The 22,274-nt window shown below is 44.1% G+C and overlaps 1 pseudogene; it reads left to right on the top strand.

Moving 5' to 3' along the window:
• LOC124775409 overlaps positions 1-22,274 on the top strand; it is a 362,017-nt pseudogene that overhangs the window by 16,390 nt on the left and 323,353 nt on the right.

Genomic DNA, 22,274 nt, shown 5'->3' with positions numbered 1-22,274 from the left:
CCGGGAAAGTCTACGAGACGCCAACTTTTATTATCATTTTTGTGTGCTTTTATATGCTTTTTATAGCTTGACTACGAAACCAATACTTCCCATTGTTTCTTTGAGGTAACGATGAACCGTAATTTGTAGGAACTGGTCATTATTTACGATGTTGACTGCTGGCGACCGCTGCGAGGCATAAGTTCGAAGTTTTGTGTCTCACAACAATATGTTAATGTCCAAATGACGTCTCTATGGTATAAGCCATTTCGACAGGGAACCCCATTCTGACAAGTGCTGACAATGCGACATTGTCTGATAGTAAGCAGAGAGTGGCCCTTTGAGGCATTCTGACAGATTTAAGAATGTACGTAAGACTTATTGTTCCATTCACGACTGAGAAATAATAGGTGGCGTATTCCGAAAGTAAGGTCCGATCGGTCGCGAAATGGAAACCACAGTAAACATCTGATAAAGGTTTGATAGGTGTGTTGGACTGTGTCTCTAGTAATCCCGTTGATCGCCTCACTTCCGTCTTTTCAGTTCTGCGCTCACAGTGAGCACGTAAAGATGTCTCCCACCAAGTATGAGTGTCTGTGAGAGATTCCGCCTGGTTTGATGCAGCCCACACGACGTAAGTCATGCATTTCCTTCTTCATGGCAGTTCTCGGTCGCACTCTGCAGGGACAATGAGGACGTTTTGGCACAACAACGAACTGCAGATCAGCGTATAGAATCGATGGAAAGTGCAGCGGCTGCCTTCTATGACGATGGTATTGGAGTGTTGGTACAACGCTACGACAAATGCCTCAGACGGAGCAGCAACTATGTATGGATGTTGCTGGAAAGGGTGGATAACTATTGCAAATAAAATACTTTTGATTTTCACTGTAGTTTCCATTTCACTACCGATCGGATCTTACTTTCAGAATACGCCGCGTAAAATCCCAGTACAAATACTTTCTGTGCTTCATTTGTGTCGTAGCTTTAACACGCATGCATAGTTTCTCAGTCCGCAGCTCGTGGTCGTGCGGTAGCGTTCTTGCTTCCCACGCCCGGGTTCCCGGGTTCGATTCCCGGCGGGGTCAGGGATTTTCTCTGCCTCGTGATGACTGGGTGTTGTGTGACGTCCTTAGGTTAGTTAAGTTTAAGTAGTTCTAAGTTCTAGGGGACTGATGACCATAGCTGTTAAGTCCCATAGTGCTCAGAGCCATTTGAACCATTTGAACCATAGTTACTCCATTTCCCCTTGAACCATAATAGCCATGGAAGTGTCCGTATGTGAACATAGTGTCGTGTTGTGTTGATTTGCCGTCGTGCTGGATGTTACATAATGTATCGTATGAATAAAAAAGAGAACATTCTACGGAGAAGAAACTCTGCAAGAATACGTTCCCTGGAAAAGTTCTCAGTTTCGCACGAGAGAATTCTTACTCACTACCTCCCCTCCTTGAGAAAGTTTCTCGGTTTTTGTCGTCTGCGGCGTCCGACACATAATACAAGTGTAATCTTACATTTCATTCAACTCGCACAAATAGGCAAACTATTCAGTGTACAAATATGGATGTTGCAACAGTGTGTTTCGGAAGAAAGACACTCCATTTCGATTTTAGTTTTATGAGTGGCAACAAATCATTAAGATGACACACGGACAGTTTATGGAAATGAATTTCGAACTCTGGGAAGCTTTTATTGTTATTGAAGCTAAGTAACACAAGGACATGTCGCATTTTCACCCACTCCAAACAGGAACTCTGTCAGAGTTTTCTAACAAGAGATGGTTTTGGTTAAATATGATGCATAAAGGTCCGATCACGTGTCAAATACTTTAACGGTAGCCCTCGTGGTTTCGTTACAATCAGCACATCGCTATGTTTGTAATAATCCAGTTATAACCTTTTTTGATCCTTACACTTACTTCTAGCACAAAAAATATGATTTATGCTGTGAGAAAATATGATGAAGAACATCTGAAAATGTCAGTTACACAGTTGTTTGATGTACACGTACATCTTCTCCTTCAGTTTGAAAACTTGGGTCTGCTAAATAGCGCAGAAAATGTTTTCATTTTCGCTTCGTCTGAAAGGTCGCCCGCTCGTCCTTCATAATCTCCGGGAAAGGAGTAATCCAAATAATGTTTTTATTCTTAAACCTGTATAAACTTCTATAGTTTCTGTCTTCAGTATTTCTTTGGGCTAAGTATATCCGTTTTGCCTTCCGAGCAACATAATTCTGCCATTTTTAGCAAAAATCTCGGTAAAACTTAATCTCAGCAAAAATACTGAGCTTGAAGTATGCTACAGAACTCACTTCAAGAATTTTATCTGCTTGTGAGAAACTTGTCTAGTTCTGCTCATACAAAACCGGAGAATGTTCTTCCCGTTGAGCAACTCCCCCCAGACTTTTACTGAAGGTGAGTGTATTCTTAGGTGAAATATGTTCTCTGGCTCACTTTATTCATGTGATTCTGAGAATCTTCCCCGAAATTCCGAGAATAAAGTAGATTCTCAGGTTTATTCCAAACATGAAACGCAGAATCAGACGTTTTAGTATTTTGCAGCTCGGAGAAGGACGTGGCCGATGAGCTGCAGATCGCTATATACGTCCCAAGTGTAAAATAGGAAATGCCATATTGGTCTAAGTCCCTTGCGGATGAAGTCTGTATTTCGAGGCTTTCAAGTTGTAACTGACATGCAATGATTATAGGCCATTTAAAAGCAGCGGAACATTTAATATAAACCGAAAGCGCGGCATTTTTGCTGCGATTTGTTATAACAAAATGACAGGAAACAGGATATCGGTAATTAATGTCTTTTCCTATTTGGTGCTTTTCCTATTATAACTTGTTTGCTTGCTGTGGAGGATGTCATTTTCAAGTCTTCGGAGCACTGAAAAGAGCCGTTTTAGTTACAGTAATATGTCAGGTAAAGACATAGAGGTGGTTAAACACTGCAGGTCATCGTAAGATCTACTGGTCTCCTAGAAACTAGTTAGGACGCCGGCCATGATCCTTAGGAATGACCTGCACGCTCGCTAACACCAGTGGATTTCTGTTTATGGGCATATCTAAAGCATCGTGTTAGTGTCACAGAACCCACAATCCCAAATGACTTCAAACAGCGCAGAGAGTAAACTTCTCGTTACGTGTATCAGAAGCTTTATATTTCGTCCGCAAGTCGTTTAGAAGGCGCACTCAGTCGTGCATTCATGTTTCAACACCTCACCTATGTCAACATTCCAACATCACATCCTTCTGAGCACAGTCAATTACGTACAGCATGTTGCAGCCACGCCTAAAAGTTACAACACTTCTAGCTCCGTAACTGAAAGTGACAAAAATTTTATTTTAATTGATTTTTACTCAGATGGCTTAAATATTAGGTTGGCGGATAAGTTCGTAGAGTTTTCGTTTCTCATGTTGTTACTCTGGTTTCTATGGGTTAATTCATCAGTTGTCATTTATTATTAGTAGCTTATTGTAACTACCTGAGTTTACATAGCGTCATTTTGTCGCCTGGAGATAGTGAGTGTACCTGTGGACGCTAGAAAATGAAGTGTCAGGTCGAGAAATCGCTACATTTCCGACATATTCTTCTGTCTGAGTATAATAGAAGGGTGACACAGCGGAGGCAGCAAGAAACATTTACGTCGTGTATGGGAATAATGCCACTGGACAGAACAAGGCAAGAAAATTTTTTCTCGTTTTAAGGAGGATCTTATTGACGTTAATGACTCTACACATTCAGGAAGACCTTCATGGTCTGATGAAGATCGTTTGAAAGCATTAATCCAGTATGATTCGCGTCATTGTACTGGAGAACTAGCATATGTGATGAACTGTGATCTTTCCACCATCATGCGACATTTGCATGCTGTGGGGCAGATACAAAAGCGGTTGTATGGGTATCACATGCTCTGAGCCAAAATCACAAAAGCCAGCGGAAGCCGTATATGCTTCTCTGGTTGCTCGTCTTCAACAATAACACCGACCGACCATTCCTATCCTTTGTTGTTGCCGGTGACAAGAAATGGTGCCTTTATGCTAACATTAGACGTGCGTGCATTAACAAAAGGTAATGTTATGCATATGGTGGAACAGCAATGGAATGGTTTACCACGAATTGCTTCCCCGAGGTACAACCGTCACTCCTGACATTTACTGTCAACAATTGAAAAAAATGGCTCTGAGCACTGTGGGACTTAACATCTGTGGTCATCAGTCCCCTAGAACTTAGAACTACTTAAACCTAAGTAACCTAAGGACATCACACACATCCATGCCCGAGGCAGGATTCGAACCTGCGACCGTAGCAGTCGCGCAGTTCCGGACTGCGCGCCTAGAACCGCTAGACCACCGCGGCCGGCTCAACAACTGAGACGTCTTGCAGACGCAGTCCAAGAACAACAACCATGCAGACTGCGGCGAGTGATGCCTACCCGCGCTAACTTCCGCCCGCATTCTGCTAGAGTGACAAAAAAAACACAATAGAGGAGTTTGGTTGGTAAGTCATTTCGCACCCTCCTTATTCATCTGATTTTGCACCCTCATATTTTCATCTTTCCGCTCCCTCTCAAATAACCGTCTTCCTTTCCGGATGAAAATGCGCTCCGAACATGGCTCGAGAGTTCTTCGTCTCAAAATCACAGATTTCTACAGTCCTATAATCGAAAAGTTACTACAGCGTTGGCAGACTTTTATAAACAGAATATACACACATCAAAAAAAGTTTTGCATCCCCTCGGTTCCGAGAGTTCCAAAACCGGTACAGAAAATTGGAATAGAGATCAAGATGAACATCATTTCCGCCATTTTATTGCTCATGAAAACCACACATTGCGTGTTGTACCACCACACATCGAGACCTTCAGAGTTGGTGATCCAGACTGCTGTACACATCGGTACTTCGAATACCCGGTAGCACGTCCTCTTGCATTGGTGCATGCCTGTATTCGTCGTGGCATACTATCCACAAGTTCATGAAGGCACTGTTGGTCCTGACTGTCCCACTCCTCAACGGCAAAAATGGCTCTGAGCACTATGGGACTCAACATCTTAGGTCATCAGTCCCCTAGAACTTAGAACTACTTAAACCTAACTAACCTAAGGACATCACACACACCCATGCCTGAGGCAGGATTCGAACCTGCGACCGTAGCAGTTGCGCGGTTTCGGACAGAAGCGCCTAGAACCGCACGGCCACCGTGGACGGCCCTCAACGGCAATTCGGCGTCGATCCCTCAGAGTGGTTGGTGGGTCACGTCGTCCATAAACAGCCCTTTTCAGTCTATCCCAGGCATGTTTGATAGCGTTCATATCTTGAGAACATGCTGGCCACTCTAGTCGGGCGATGTCATTATCCTGAAGGAAGTCATTCACAAGATGTGCACTATGGAGGCCCGAATTGTCCTCCATGAAGACGAATTCCTCGCCAATGCGCTGCCGATATGGTTGCACTATCGGTCGGAGGATGGTATTCACGTAACGTACAGCCGTTACGGTGCCTTCCGTGACCACCAGCGGCGTATGTTGGCCCCACAAAATGCTATCCCGAAACAGCAGGAAGCCTCAACCTTGCTGAATTCGCTGGTCAGAGTCTCTAAGGCGTTCAGCCTGACCGGGTTGCCTCCAAACACGTCTCCGACGGTTGTGTGGTTGAAGGCATATGCACACTCATCGGTGAAGACAACGTGATGCCAATCCTGAGCGGTCCATTCGGCATGTTGTTGGATTCATATGTACCGCGCTGCACGGTGCCGTGGTTGCAAAGATGCTGCATCATGCAGCCTATTGCGCACAGTTTGAGTCGTAACACGACGTCCTGTGGCTGCACATTATTCAACATGGTGTTGCTGTCAGCTTTCCTCCGAGTCATAATCCCTAGGTAGCAGTCATCCATTGCAGTAGTAGCCCTTGGGCGGCCTGAGCGAGGCATGTTATCGAGAGTTCCTGTCTCTCTGTATACCCTCCATGTCAGAACAACATCGCTTCTGTTCACTCCGAGACGCCTGGACACTTCTCTTGTTGAGAGCCCTTCCTGGCACAAAGTAACAATGCGGGCGCTATCGAACCGGGGTACTGACCGCCTAGGCATGGTTGAATTACAGACAACACGAGCTGTGTACCTCCTACCTGGTAGAATGAATAGAACTGATCAGCTTTCGGACCCCCTCCGTCTGGTAGGCGCTGCTCATGCATGGTTGTTTACATCTTTGGGCAGGTTTAGTGACATCTCTGAACAGTCTAAGGGACTGTGTCTGTTATACAATATACACAGTCAACGTCTATACTCAGGACTTATGGGAACCGGGGCGATGAAAAACGCTTTTGCACCAACCCATACGCCAGGTACATGATAGAAAAAATAATGTTAGAAAGTGTAATTGGTTTCTGTAATTCTCTCTAAAATAGCTAATCTGTGTTCATAATTCGGTAGCCTTTTCTACATTTAACTGTCTAGGAAAAATTTGTAAGTTTGTGGTAAGGTCTTATGGGACTAAACTGCTGAGGTCATCAGTCCCTAAGCTTATACACTACGTAATCTAACTTCAACTCACTTACACTAAGGACACGCACACCCATTCCCGAGGGAGGTCTCGAACCCCCGACGGGGGAGCCTCGCGAACCGTGACAAGGTGCCTAAGATCGCTCAGCTACCCCGCGCGGCTTAACTGTCTAAATAACTATTCTTTTCACTTAATATTTTATGGGTTGCAGAGAAAAATGTCGTATCTGAAACTCCCCGTATCTGTAGAGACTGATGCAGAGTCTGTAGCATAATTACACTCCTGTCGCATTCACCCAAATGTTTGGTGAAAGCTGTAAATATTAATAACGAATAAAATGTATACTGTTTTAAATGTATCGATACTAAATTAGTCGTGTTGTCGTTTCTGGTGAAAGAGAGGGATAACCAAGAATAAACTGTGCCTTCGCGTAGCTGGAAGGCACTCTGTGGACCAGATATAAGCTGGTGGATACACCTGTGTTGTCAACGGCCCCACCGGCTTCCTCCGCCACAGCTGCCGCCGCCCCGTGACAGTTTATTTCGCACAGGCCGGGCCGCATATTGGCGCCCATTCTCATCGAGGAAATGGCCCTCTACCAGAGTGGCTGTCGCGTCGCGGAGCAACAGGTGGCAGCCGCCGCGGGGTGCCGAATCGCTGCTGGCTGCACCAAGCACAGCGCGAACCACCGGCTGTACGCACGGTGGGGTGTACAAAGGGTCACAGACGAGAATGTTCAGACTGCAGCTGGTGGACTGAAGAATGTGAACTGTAGTCGGATACACGTCCGCCAGCTTTGATATTTTCTACATCTACATCTAGATTACGCTGAGGTGACAAAAGCCACCGTATTGCAATATGCATACACACAGATGGCGGTAGTATCACGTACATAAAGTACAAAAGAGCAGAGCATTGGTGAAGCTGTCGTTTGTACACAAGTGATCCTTGTGACAAGGTTTCCGCACGACAGAAATTTACAGACTTTGAACACGAAATGGTAGTTGGAGCTAGACGCATGTGACATTACATTCCGGAAATCAATATTCCGAGATCCATGGTGTCAACAGTGTGCCGAGAATACCAATCTTCCCGGCATTACCTTTCACCATGAACGACGCAGTGCCCGTGGCCCTCACTAAACGACCGAGAGCAGCGGCATTTGTGTAGATTTGTCAGTGCTAACAAACAAGCAACCCTGGATGAAATAACCGCAGAATTCAACGTGGGACGTACGACGAACGTATCTTATAGGTCAGATCGGCGAACTTTAATGTGGTATCGCAGCAGACGACCAATGTGAGTGCCTTTGCTAACAGCACGATGTCGCCTTCAGCACCTCTCCTGGGATCTTGACCACATCGGTTGGACCCTAGATTACTGGAAAAAATTTGAAATTTGTGGGAAGATCCTATGGGACCAAACTACTTAGGTTATCGGTCCCTAACCCTACACACTATTTAAACAAACTTACGCTATAGACAACACACACACACTCATTGCCGAGGAAGGACTCGAACCTCCGACGGTGGCAGCCGCACAGACCGTGACGAGGCGCATAAGACCGCTCGGCTACGCCGCAAGGCTGACTGGAAAACCGTGGCCTGCTCAGACGAGCCCAGATTTCAGGTGGTAAGAGCTGAAAGTAGGATTCGATGGCGGCGCAGACCCCACAAACCCATGGAACCAAGTTGTCACGAAGACATTGTGCAAGATGGTGGTCGTCCATAATGGTGTCAGCTGTGTTTACATGGAATATACTGGGTCCTCTGGTCAAACTGAACCGATCATTGACCGGAAATAGCTATGTTCGGCTAATTGGAGACCATTTGCACCAATTGATGGACCATGTTCTCGAACAACGATGCAATTTTTATGGATGCTAATGCACTACGTCACCGGGCAACAAGTGTGCGCGACTGATTTCAAGAACATTCTGGACAATTCGAGTGAACGATTTGGCCATCTAGATCGCCGTAAATGAATCTCATCGAACACTAATGCGACGTAATCGGAGAGGTCAATTCGTGCCCAAAATACTGAATTTTCACATTAACAAAACCGAAATTACATTGTTCGCCCAAAATACAAAAACACGTCTTATCACATCAGAGACATGTTTACTACTACACCACTCTGCGGTAATAACCATATTCCAAAACGTTTATAATTTTTCTTGACAAATGAATTTCTATTAATTTCGATTGTTATTTGATAAATGAATTCAGAAATAAACAAAGTAAACAGTATTACAATGCGTAAGTAATCATAGAAATTTTAATTGTGTCAAATAATTCGTAATTTCAAATGTTTCTAAAAAAATTATTTCAACTAGCATTCAGAGCTAGTACTTATCGATTGTAAGATCGAAAATACAGTAATTCTTTTTCGTAAATTTTAGCTTGAAATATAACATATTGTGTATAAAATTATATGAAAGTTTTCAGAAAAGCATCTGTGATAATAGTTACCTGACCAAAATTCGAAAAATAATACTAGTATCGACAGCTACTGTTCAGGAAAAGTACTGCTAGAGAAGGATGTCCCGTTACATCTTGCAAATCATTTTCCAAGGTTTTATAGTCGAGCACTTTATTGGACTATAAACGACAGCTGATTTCCGCCCCCTCCATTTTTTTACAGTATTTTGTTTTTGCAAGTAAGGCCCCGGCGAATTTGGAATATGCATTAATGACCACTAAACTACGGGGTGTTCAAGAAGTCTCCCCGCAGTGCCATATGATGGTTAGCCGCGCTTGCCGTACGCCGCAGTGAACATACCGAAATGAAAGTCAGTGAAATACAAGTTATTAATTTATTGAATATTCATTTTTACTTACAAATTTTCACATTAAATGTTGAAAGTGTCCCCCCCCCCCTCCCTTGTTGTTGAATACACAATTCAATCCGTCTAATCATGTTTTCAAACACAACATGTAACATTTCTTCTGTAACAGGAGCAGTGAAAGTGGATATTGGAGTTTTCAATTCATTGATTGATTTTGGACGGTTTTTAAAGACAGTTGCTTTCGATGCACCCCAGAAGAAAAAATCAGGTGGTGTTAGGTAAGGCGATCGTGGAGACCAAAGTCCTTGTGAAATTATGCGATAACCAAAACCATCAGCAAGGAGTGACAATGAAACGCGAGCTGTATGCGCGCTTGTACGATCTTGTTAATAAGCGTTAAGTATTTCACTTAACACAAGTTTTCCTATGAATGGGTACAGAATATCACTGCATTATCGTTGTGCGTTTGTTGTTTCGTTGAAAAATACGGGACCCACAATCCGACGACTATAAATTGCAATCCAGACTCTTATTTTCACAGAATGAAGTGGTTCCTAATGAATACACAATGGATTTGCAGTACTCCACATACGAGAATTTTACGATTTCATGTGCCCGGATAAATGAAACCACGCCTCATCAGTGAAAAACGTTTCAATAAGAATATCCTTCCATTTTGTTGAACGAAATTTTTGAACCATCGACTATAATGCAGTCTCTTGCCATGATCAGTATTTTTTCAGTGCTTGCACGATTGTTACTTTGTATGGGAAAAGTTCTAATTTTTTCCTTACAACTGTGTGTGCCGACACTAATATCGATTTCCTGGGAGAATTTTCTTATTGACTTGTTCGGACTCATGGACATTTTATCGGAAATATAGAGTAGTTTATCCTCAGACAAAACGCTAGGACGACCACTTCTCGGTGCATCTGTCACTGAACTCGTACTTCGAAATTTGTTAATCAAATCTCGTACAGTATCGCGATGTGGGAGTGTTGTGTCCAGGAAAACTGAATTAAATGTTTGACGAGCTGAAACTGTGTATTTACCGCCAGCTTTGAACGCTTGTTCGGCTAAAAACACACGTTCTTCAATTGTCAGCATTTTAACAGTGACAAAAACGAAAGAAACGAACTAAACTTAAACGTTCACGTCAACACGTAACGACACACACCAACGATACTACTGACGCTGGCTGAGATAAACAAAACAGTGGAATGTTGGAAGAGTCCACTTGAAGGGAAGTAACCCAGGCAGGCCAACAATCATACGGCACGCGCAGCTGACAATCATACGGCACTGTGGAGAGACTTTTTGAACACCCCGTATATTTGAAACCTTTATTCTCCCGTTAATATTGCTTCACATCTACAAGATCTGCACACCTAGGCGGGGATGTTTTGTGCACTGGTTTGTCGAGTTCTTGAACTATTGTCTCTATACCTATTCGATAATGAATCTTTCTCCAAATTCTGAAATATACATTATTTCGCTTGTATGAGCAATATTTCCTGTGCAGGCTGAGAATGTTAGTATTTTTAATCATTCTGTTAATTCACTGTGACCATCGCAATATATATACTCTACGACAAATAAACGACACACCACGAAGTAATTATCTAAATGGGACCGAAATCGGTAGATGAGACGTAACTTTACAGACGGCCGGCCGCGGTAGTCTCGCGGTTCTAGGCGCGCAGTCCGGAACCGCGCGACTGCTACGGTCGCAGGTTCGAATCCTGCCTCGCGCATGGATGTGTGTGATGTCCTTAGGTTGGTTAGGTTTAAGTAGTTCTAAGTTCTAGGGACTGATGACCACAGCTGTTAAGTCCCATAGTGCTCAGAGCCATTTGAACCATTTTGAACTCTACAGGCAAATAAATTGTTACAGTTTCAAAAAACTGGCTCTTAGCACTATGGGACTTAACATCTGAGGTCATCAGTCCCCTAGACTTAGAGCTACTTAAACCTAACTAACCTAAGGACATCACACACAACTATGCCCGAGGCAGGATTCGAACTTGTGACCCTAGCAGCCTCGTGGTTCCGGACTGGAGCGCCTAGAACCGCACGGCGACAGAGGCCGGCTGTTACAGTTTCAGAAAAACTGGATTATTTATTCAGGAGAAAGAAGAAAAAATGAGCAAGTCAGTAACGTGCTGGTCCACATCTTGACCTTATGCAAGTAGTTATTCGGTTTATCATTAGTTGATAGTTTTTAACGTCCTGCTGAGGGATATCTTGCCAAATTCTGTGCAACTACGAACTATATCTTCAAAATCCCGAGATGGTTGGAGAGCCCTACCCATAATGTTCCAAACATTCTCAATTGGGGAGAGATACGGCGAACTTGTTGGCCAAGGTGGAGTTTGGCAAGCACCTGGAGGACAACCAAAGTTGTCCTACTATGAAAAGAAATGACAACAGAGACCATATGGTGGGCGACAGTCAGCTTGGTATATGATCGGTGTCCGGGGCGTCAGACTCGTATTCACTGGTCATCGTGGCTCAGTTCGAAGGGGACGTATCACTGAAGATAATACTACTCCAGTCAGTGAAATTCTAGGTCAAATCCTATTTTTTCCAGCACGGGAGCCGGCTCTCTTCCCAATTGAGAGCGTTTGGAGCATTATGGGCAGGTTCCTGCAACCAGCTCGGTATTTTGACGGTCTTACGTGCCAATTGGAGAGAAACTGGCACGATATACGAAAGAGGACATCCAACAATCAATTTCAAGCCGAATAAATGATTGCATAAGGGCCAGAGGTGAACCAACGCATAATAGCTGCTTGCATAAGGCAGAGATTAACCAACGCATTACTGACTTGCTCAATTTGTGAAGCTCTTTGTCATGAATAACTCATCCGATTCGTCCGAAAAAGTAATCATTTGTTTGTCTGTAGATATACGTCACATCTTCCTGAACGACCGTTGCAGTGGTCTCCAAATGTTTCCTTCGGAGGGATTGTCATTACATGTGTGGAATGAAAGGGACATCCGTGATGTTAGTACCACTCTTCTTTATGTCCAGTGGGATGTTTTCCAATTACCGTTTATCGTAGGAACGAGAGATATTTGAATGTATATAGATTCCCACCAGTAAAACAGGGATTAATGACGAGGATCTTGAAAACTTGCACCAAACGTCCAAAGTATATTCGCTTATCCACCTCTTTGAGTCGATGTGGATTTTCAAGTGACGATTAGTGCCCATTGCGAAGATTCACTTGCTCGTGATTTCTAAACGATGGTTTTCTCTTAAACAAAATTTTATCTAAATGGGACCGAAATCGGTAGATGTAATGTAACTGTACAGACAAATAAATCGTTACAGTTTCAGAAAAAGTGGATTATTTGTTCAGGAGAAAGAACACAAACTGAGCAAGTCAGTAACGTGCTGGTCCTCATCTAGCCCTTATGCAAGCAGTTATTCGGTTTGTCATTAGTTGATAGAGTTTTGGACGTCCTTCTGAGGGATATCTTGCCAAATTCTGTGCAAATGGAATTTGGAAGTCATTGCCACGAAGCTGCAGATACAGCGAAATGTGAAAATGATGAAATGCGATGGAATGTAGTGTTCGTAGAACAATCGCTTGGCTGATCTTCTCGTATTTCCGAGATGCTTCTTAGTGACATTTGCAGCAAACGTTCCGAAGTTAATGTGCAGTGTAGCACGTCTCGAAATTTAGCTCGCGCACCGCAGAACGGTATCAGTGCATACCGAACCAGTAAGTAGGTCTCGGAATTTCGCCATGGAAGTTCCGGAACGAAACGAAAGAAGCTTTTCAGTGTTTCGAAACGAATGTCGCGTGACACTGTGAGGCGGAGTTCGGTAGCTGTAAGGTGCTATTAGGAGGTTTTGCAGGTGCTAAGGAGTGCGCGTGTGTTGCAGACCCGTGCGCGAGCGTGCGCTGCCTGGAGACGGAGTGGTGCCAGCTGGACGAGGAGCGGCGGCCCGTGTGCCGCTGCGGCGAGGCCTGCGCGCCGGACGCGTCGCCCGTCTGCGCCTCCGACGGCCGCTCCTACGGCAACGAGTGCGAGCTGCGCCGAGAGGCGTGCAGCACGCGCCAGCCGCTGCGCGTCATCTACCGCGGCATGTGCAGCTCCGGTCAGTCGCCTCAGCCTAAACGTACCCGTGTGCGACAGTATTCGTGATACACCTTCCTTTCCTGTTTGGCATTTACAGATTTCCATTTTAGTGTCTAAATTGAGATAACTGTACGTACAAAACACATATTAACAGTCTCTCGATTACTGCTGCCGATGCACAACGGCTTTCTTTCACTACTGATGTGGATGACAGCACACTTTTCCTTATTCAGAGATTATTGACACTTCTCGTATCACATAGATGACTAGACTGGATCTTCTGATGGCTTTACTAGACGAGAGAAAACAGTATCATCTCCTGAATATACAGGGTGGTCCATTGATCGTGACCGGGCCAAATATCTCACGAAATAAGCGTCAAACGAAAAAACTACAAAGAACGAAACTTGTCTAGCTTGTTGGCCCGCTAGATGGCGCTGCCATAGGTCAAACGGATGTCAACTACGTTTTTTTTAAAACAGGAACCCCCATTTTTTTATTATATATTCATGTAGTACGTAAAGAAATATGAATTTTTTAGTTGGACCACTTTTTTCGCTTTGTAATAGATTGCGCTGTAATAGTCACAAACATATGGCTCACAATTTTAGACGAACAGTTGGTAACAGGTAGGTTTTTTAAATTAAAATACAGAACGTACGTACGTTTCAACATTTTATTTCGGTTGTTCCAATGTAATACATGTACCTTAGTGTACTTATCATTTCTGAGAACGCATGCTGTTACAGCGTGATTACCTGTAAATTCCACATTAACGCAATAAATGCTCAAAATGATGTCCGTCAACCTCAATGCATTTGGCAATACGTGTAACGACATTCCTCTAAACAGCGAGTAGTTTGCCTTTCGTAATGTTCGCACATACATTGACAATGCGCTGACGCATGTTGTCAGGCGTTGTCGGTGGATCACAATAGCAAATGTCCTTCAACTTTCCCCACAGAAAGAAATCCGGGGACGTCAGATCCGATACGTGCGGGCCATGGTATGGTGCTTCGACGACCAATCCCCCTGTCATGAAATAAGTTATTCAATACCGCTTCAACCGCACGCGAGCTATGTGCCGGACATCCATCATGTTGGAAGTACATTGCCATTCTGTCATGCAGTAAAACATTTTGTAGTAACATCGGTAGAACATTACGTGGAAAATCAGCATACATTGCACCATTTAGATTGCCATCGATAAAATGGGAGCCAATTATCTTTCCTTCCATAATGCCACACCATACATTAAGCCGCCAAGGTCGCTGATGTTCCACTTGTCGCAGTCATCGTGGATTTTCCGTTGCCCTATAGTACCTATTATGCCGGTTTACGTTACCGCTGTTGGTGAATGACACTTCGTCGCTAAATAGAACGCGTGCAAAAAATCTGTTATCGTCCCGTAGTTTCTCTTGTGCCCAGTGGAAGAACTGTACACTAAGTTCAAAGTCGTCGCCATGCAATTCCTGGTGCATAGAAATATGGTACAGGTGCAATCGATGTTGCCGGCTAGTGTGGCCGAGCGGTCGCTACGGTCGCAGGTTCAAATCCTGCCTCGGGCATGGATGTGTGTGATGTCCTTAGGTTAGATAGGTTTAAATAGTTCTAAGTTCTAGGGGACTGACGACCTCAAATGTTAAGTCCCATAGTGCTCAGAGCCATTTGAACCATTTTTTGCAATCGATGTTGATGTAGCATTCTCAACACCGACGTTTTTGAGATTACCGATTCTCGCGCAATTTGTCTGCTACTGATGTGCGGATTAGCCGCGACAGCACCTAAAAGACCTACTTGGGCATCATCATTTGTTGCAGGTCCTGGGTGACGTTTCACAAGTCTCTGAACACTTTCTGTTTCCTTCAATAACGTAACTATCACGCGAACGGTCCGGACTCTTGGATGATGTCGTCCTGGATACCGAGCAGCATACATAGCACACGCCCGTTGGACATTTTGATCGCAATAGCCATACATCAACACGATACAGACCTTTCTCGAAATTGGTAAACGGTCCATTTTAACACGGCTGATGTATCACGAAGCAAATACCGTCCGCACTGGTGGAATGTTACGTGATACCACGTACTTATACGTTTGTGATTATTACAACGCCATCTATCACAAAGCGAAAATGTGGTCCAACTAAAATATTCATATTTCTTTACGTACTACACGAATATGTCATAAAAAATGGGGGTTCCTATTTTAAAAAAACGCAGTTGATATCCGTTTGACCTATGGCAGCGCCATCTAGCGGGCCAACCATAGCGCCATCTGGTTTCCCCCTTCAAGCTAGACGAGTTTCGTTCATTGTAATTCTTTCGTTTGATGCTTATTTCGTGAGATATTTGGCCCGGTCTCTATCAATGGACCACCCTGTATACACTGACGGAAAAAATTGGAACGCCAAAAAATAATTAATGTAGAGTCGTGAAATTTCGGGAACACGTTTGTCAGTGTGACGTATTTAAGTGATTAAATTGCAGAATCACAGGTTAGTGTAAGCGTAAGATAATCCATTGCAAATGTGGAATGCTGGTACATTAATAACCGATGTAACTGCCAGAATGTGGAATGCAAGCATGCACAAGTGCATGCATTGTGCTGTGCAGGTGCCGAATGTCAGTTTGTGGGACGGAGTTCCATGTCTGTTAAACTTGCTCGATCAACACGGGAACAGTTAATACTGATCGTGGATGACGCTGGAGTTGTAATCCAATAATGTCCCATATGTGCTCTATTGGAGACAGGTCTGGTGACGGAACAGGCCAAATCAACATGTCGACACTCTGTAGAGCACGTTAGGTCACAAAAGCAGTATTTATGGGGGAATTATCCTGTTGGAAAATACCCTCTAGAATGCTTCTCATTAATAGCAGTATAACAGTTCGAATCACCAGAGTGACGAGGCAAATTTGCAGTGAGGGTACGTCGGATAACGGCGAGAGCGATCCTCCTGCCATACGAAATTGCACCCCAGACCGTAGCTCCAGGTGTAGGACGAATGTGTCTAGCACAAAAACAGGTTAGCTGCAGGCCCTCAAATCGCCTCCTTCTAACACACGGCCATCACTGGCACCGAGGCAGAACCAGCTTTCAGCAGAAACCACAACAGACCTCCGCCCTGCCCTGCAAAGAGCTCTCGTTTGACACCACTGAAGTCTCAAATGGCGGTGGTTTGGGATCAGTGGATGCACGCTGCAGGGCGTCTGGATCGGAGTTGTCTCTGAAGTAACCGATTTGTACCAGTTCGTTGTGTCACTGGGGTGCTGAAATTGCTGCAGGTGCAGTACGATATGCCATGCCATACCCCGAACACCGTGATCTTGCTTCTTGGTAGTGCCACGTCGCCGTCTGGAGCCCGGTCTTCTTGCACCGAACATTCTCGTGAACACCGATGCCAGCAATCATGAGCGGTGGCTACGGTTCTGCCAAATCTTTCTGCAATATCGCAGAAGGAACATAATCCAGCTTCTATTATACGACCTCGTTGAAACTCGGTAAGGTGATGATAGTGACCTGTCTTTGCCTTTAAAGGCAGTCTTGACTGACATCAATTCGTCACGTCGAATCTCAAACGTAACTAACGCTCATGACTGTTACATCGTGTATTTTTGTATCCTTATAGTGGCGCTACTAGTGCCACTCTTATGCGATTGACGCGAAATTCGAATACACATCACATTTCAGATGTAGAAAGACTCCTGCCAACTTTAGTTTATGTTGCACAACTAATTTTCCGTCATTGTAACCGTACATATAAAACTCAAATTAATAGTCTACCGCCTACTGATGTCGGTGGTCAACTTGTTTCTTTTTGTACTAATGTGAAAGCTGTCACATTTTTCCTCATTCAGAGACCATTGTAACTTATCCGCAAGATGTAGATATCGTGCCGTTTTGCAATTGCTTTAGATCTTCTGATGACTTTTCTGGACGGTAAATGGCAGTATCATCTGCTAACGACCTAAGATTATATGCCAAATCGTTTATGTACGAGTAGATTAGGAACAACAGAGGGCGTATAACACTTCCTTAGGGAACGCCGGATATCACTTCTGTTTTACTCGATGATTTTCCGTCGATTACTACGTTCTGTGATCTTACTGATACAAAATCACGACGTGTTACTCCGTAGGAACGAAATTTCATTGTAAGTCACTTGTGAGAAAATGTCAAAAGCCTTCCGGAAATACAGAAATATGGAATAAATTTGAGGACCCCTGTTAATAGCAGTCATTACTTCATGAGACTAAAGATATTTCGTCAATCCGTGCTGTATGTTAGCAGACCGTTTTGTTGAAGATAATTCACAATGTTAGAACAGAGAATATGTTCCAAACACTTGCTGTTAATCGACGTCAGTGATATGGGTCTTTAATTCATCGGATTACTCCTAGCTGTCTTCTTGAGTATTGGTGCGACCTGTGCAATATTCCATGCTTTTGGTACGGAAAACGATCTCTTGTATATGATTGCGAATTATGAGGCTGTTGTATCAGCATTCTCTGAAAGGAAGCCTTTATTACGAGGGCTATCCACAAAGTACATTACGTTTTGGAATTAAAAATAAATAAAGTATTGGAAAATGTTTTTATTATATACAGGTGAAAGCCACACTTAAACACTACTTTTCTACATAGTTGCCATTTAAATTAAGGCACTTATCGTAGCGATGGACGAGCTTGGAAATTCCTTCGTCGTAAAGTTCGGCCGGCTGCGCCTTCAACCGCGTGGTTACCTCTTCTTGAAGCTGTGCGTCGTCATCAAAACGCTGCATAGCCAACCACTTCTTCATTGCTGGGAATAAGTGGAAGTCACTCGGTGCCAGGTTGGGACTGTACAGTGGATGAGGAAACAACTCCCACTTAAAAGATTCGAGAACTTCACGAGTGGCATTTGCCGTGTGGGCCCGGGCGTTGTCGTGAATCAGCAAGATCTTTGAGCCCAACTTTCCCCTGCGCTTGTTTTGTATTGCTCTTCTGAGGTTGTGCAGAGTTTGGCAATACCTTTGAGAGTTTATTGTAGTGCCTCTTTCCAGGAAATCCACAAAAATCACACCTTTTCTGTCCCAAAGGAGGTAACCACGTGGTTGAAGGCTCAGGCGGCCGAATTTTACGATGAAGGAATTTCCAAGCTCGTCCATCGCTACGATAAGTGCCTTAATTTAAATGGCAACTATGTAGAAAAGTATTATTTAAGTGTGGCTTTCATCTGTATATAATAAAAAAAAATTCCAATTCTTTATTTATTTTTAATTCCAAAACGTAATGTACTTTGTGGATAGCCCTCGTAGATGATTTAAGCTCCTTGGCTACACCGAAGTTCCTCACGTTGGCAGCTATTTTTGATTCGAATTCTGGAATATTTACTTCATCTTCTTTGGCAAAGGAATTTTTCAAATTTCATGCGCTGCATTAGGCCGTCTGGTACAGCAACCGTATATAGAATACATGCATTAAAACAACGTTGGTTGGAACTTATTAACGACGCGTTTCGCCTTCGCGGACATCTTCAGATTATCTTAGAATTTTCCTGTTACAACGTATTAAAAACAATAAATCGCGTGTGTGCTACAGTGAAGCATCGGAGTCGATGCATTCTTTAGTCTAGCAAATAGTCGTTTTATTGTTTTTGATATTTTGTGACAGGAAAATTGTAAGATAATCTGAAGACGTACTAAGAAAGTGAAACGCGTTGTTAATAAAAGAATAATTTGCAACCAAGACTTCTTCATTCAAATATCAAATTTCGGAAAATTATGTTTAATAACAGAGATTAAGTAAGGCTGTCATAGGTAACATAGCCACTGGTATCGTTCAGTGAAAGTACTGATGGTGTCTTGCCGCTGGTGTAGCCTACTTAACATACGACTATCTCTTTGGATTTCCTGAAAGATTATACACCTTTCATCTTTTTTTAATACTAGTGTTGAATTTTATTTGCGAGTTTGCCCAAAAAGTAATGCACCGTATCTTTTTCTTCAACAATTCTACATTGAAGAGAATGAGAATTACACACACGAAGTAATGGTGTTTTATCTACACATCCTATTTTTCCACGTAATCTCCATCCCGTTCTATGGCCTTCCGCCAGCGCGAAACAAGGGCGTGTATGCCCTGTCGGTACCAATCCTTGTCCTGGTAGTGGAGCCAGTGCTTCACTGTGTGAACTTTCTTTGCTGATTAACAGATGCAGTGCCAACTGCCGAGTGGTGATGCGTCTGTCCTCGCGAATGACAACACCAGCTCGCTGCAACATGTCAGGTGTGACAGCCATGGATGGTCTCCCCGACCGCTGCAAATCGTGGAGCTCCGCCGAACCCGCGTAAGATGACCTCACCCTCCTTGTCCAGCGACTAACTGTACTTCTGTCGACAGCAGATGCTCCACAGAGTTTACACAAGTGTTCGTACATATTCCTCACAGTTTCTTCCTCTGCAGTCAGAAATTCAATGGCGGCACGTTGCTTGTAACGTACAGCACCTACAGACGCCATTTTGAAACTGACCTGCAGCTTGTCGGAAGTGACGTAACTTGGCGCGGTTACTCACAAGGGAACCTCCCCATCGCACCCCCTCAGATTTAGTTATAAGTTGGCACACTGGATAAGCCTTGAAAAACTGAAGACAGATCAATCGAGAAAACAGGAAGAAGTTGTGTGGAACTATGAAAAAATTAAGCAAAATATACAACTGAGTAGTCCATGTGCAAGATAGGCAACATCAAGGAGAATGTGAGCTCAGTAGCGCCGTGGTCCCGTGGTGAGCGTGAGCAGGTGCGGAACAAGAGGTCCTTGGTTCAAGTGTTCCGTCGTGAGAAAAGTTTAATTTTTTTTTATATTTCCAAACAATTATTATCTGTCCGTCCGTCCGTCCGATGCGAGGTAACTGCGCCGTAGTATGGAGACGCTACACCTAAACAAACATCGAAACACATGACGTCAGTCGACTACAGCGCACGGAAGAGAGAGTATTCCTGCTAGCGAGGTTCCCTCGCTGGCAGTTGACTGTTCGCTACTTTGGACGAGAGTGCACTAAATACGTGAGATGTATTCCGTGGGCAATATGAATCCAGCAAATATAGCTCGTGACTTCAATAACAAGGCACGTACTTTCGTCAACTAATCGCACGGTTTTGCGGTGCGGTCGCAAAACACTGACACTAAACTTATTACAGTGAACAGAGACGTCAATGAACGAACGGACAGATCATAACTTTGCGAAAATAAAAAAAGTAAACTTTTCACTCGAGGGAAGACTTGAACCAGCGACCTCTCGTTCCGCTGCTGCTCACGCTAACCACGGGACCACGGCGCTGCTGAGCTCACATTATCCTCGATGTTGCTTATCTTCCACATGCACTACTCAGTTTGTATATTTTGCTTCTTTTTTTTCATAGTTCCACACAACTTCTTCCTGTTTTCTCGATTGATCTGTGTTCAGTTTTTCAAGGCCTATCCAGTGTGCCAACTTATAACTAAATCTGAGGGGGGTGCGATGGGGAGGTTCCCTTGTCAGGAGACTTCAAATAATACGTGCGTAACGTTTCGCATTCATAGCATTGTTTTTTGGGTGAGAAAAAAAAATGCGATGCATTACCTTCTGGGCAACCCCGTACAACCAAAAGTTTGCTTATGTGTTGTCCTTATGAAAGAGGGAGGAAGAGTGTTGGCTGTAACCTGATCTCGTTCAGGGGTCATATTCCTAGAAAGGTTGCGAAGCACTGGAGCTGCCACTTGCTGCCAGCTGCAGGCACGCCTGATTGTTGACGTGTCGGCCGCAGGGAGCAACCCGTGCGCGGCGCTGCAGTGCTCGGGCCCCGGGCAGCGGTGCGCCATCAGCAAGCTGGGGCTGGCGCGCTGCGAGTGCCCGCCGCCCTGCGAGCCCGTGCTGCGGCCGGTCTGCGGCAGCGACGCGCTCACCTACCCCAGCGCCTGCGAGCTGGCGCGCGCCGCCTGCCTCGCCAGACAGCACGTCGCCGTCGCCCACCACGGGCCCTGCGGTCAGTACCGCTCGCTCCAGCACCCACCACTAGCACTAGCACTAGCAGTACGGGTGGGGAAAATAGAAGTGGCCCGGAGAAAAGAGTTCCAGGCTACAAACACACAGGAAGAGAGGAAATACACCCAATAGTCTCACTATAGAAGATGCTGAAAGTGACACCACTCATCTCTTGGCACTTCTGGGCCCTGGTCAGCAAATTGCTGAAGGCGGATTAGAGATAGACTGCAGTCGCATCCGAAGTGTTCTGCTGCAGCTCTTGAAGACTACGAGGGCTGTTGCGATACAACTTAGACGTAGGACTTCCCACACGATCTAATTACTAGGGCCCGGATTTTAATTACCAAAAAACAGTGAAATACACAAGCATTTATGACCTAAAACTTACATAAATATGACCTAAAAAAATAAAATATGACTTAATAGAAGTTTATTTAAAGCATTCTTATTTGTTTATTTAATTTTTTATTCACCATAAAGTAATACAAAATTCACTTCTCAAAATACTGTAAATATAGTTCCTTCTTTCTGTAGGGTTTGTGGCTAATTTTCACCTGTTTTTTGAATGTCTGAATGTTTTATTTTCTAAACACAAAGTACAGTGGAAAGATCGTCTATCGAAACAGTAAAACAATGTTTATTTTATTTCTACATTGTTTACTACCGTATGTCAATCTTCAGTATCTGCAAAGTTGCACTGGATCACAAGGTGCATTTTCAGGTTTTCCATTGTCAAAGATCTTCGGTTGTCGCTGAGGATAGTTTTGTACCTGGAAAACCTCCTCTCCACTTCACAATACGTCACTGGAGCGTATTTGAAGGCAGCCAGGTCACTGGAGTTCAGCTTTGTTTCAGTATCTTCAAATGTTGCGGCATTCCCTCAAAGACTGTCATTAATTTTGC

The sequence above is a fragment of the Schistocerca piceifrons genome, chromosome 2, assembly GCF_021461385.2.
Source record: "Schistocerca piceifrons isolate TAMUIC-IGC-003096 chromosome 2, iqSchPice1.1, whole genome shotgun sequence".
NCBI lineage: Eukaryota > Metazoa > Arthropoda > Insecta > Orthoptera > Acrididae > Schistocerca > Schistocerca piceifrons.
This window is presented reverse-complemented; position numbering and strand designations above follow the sequence as displayed.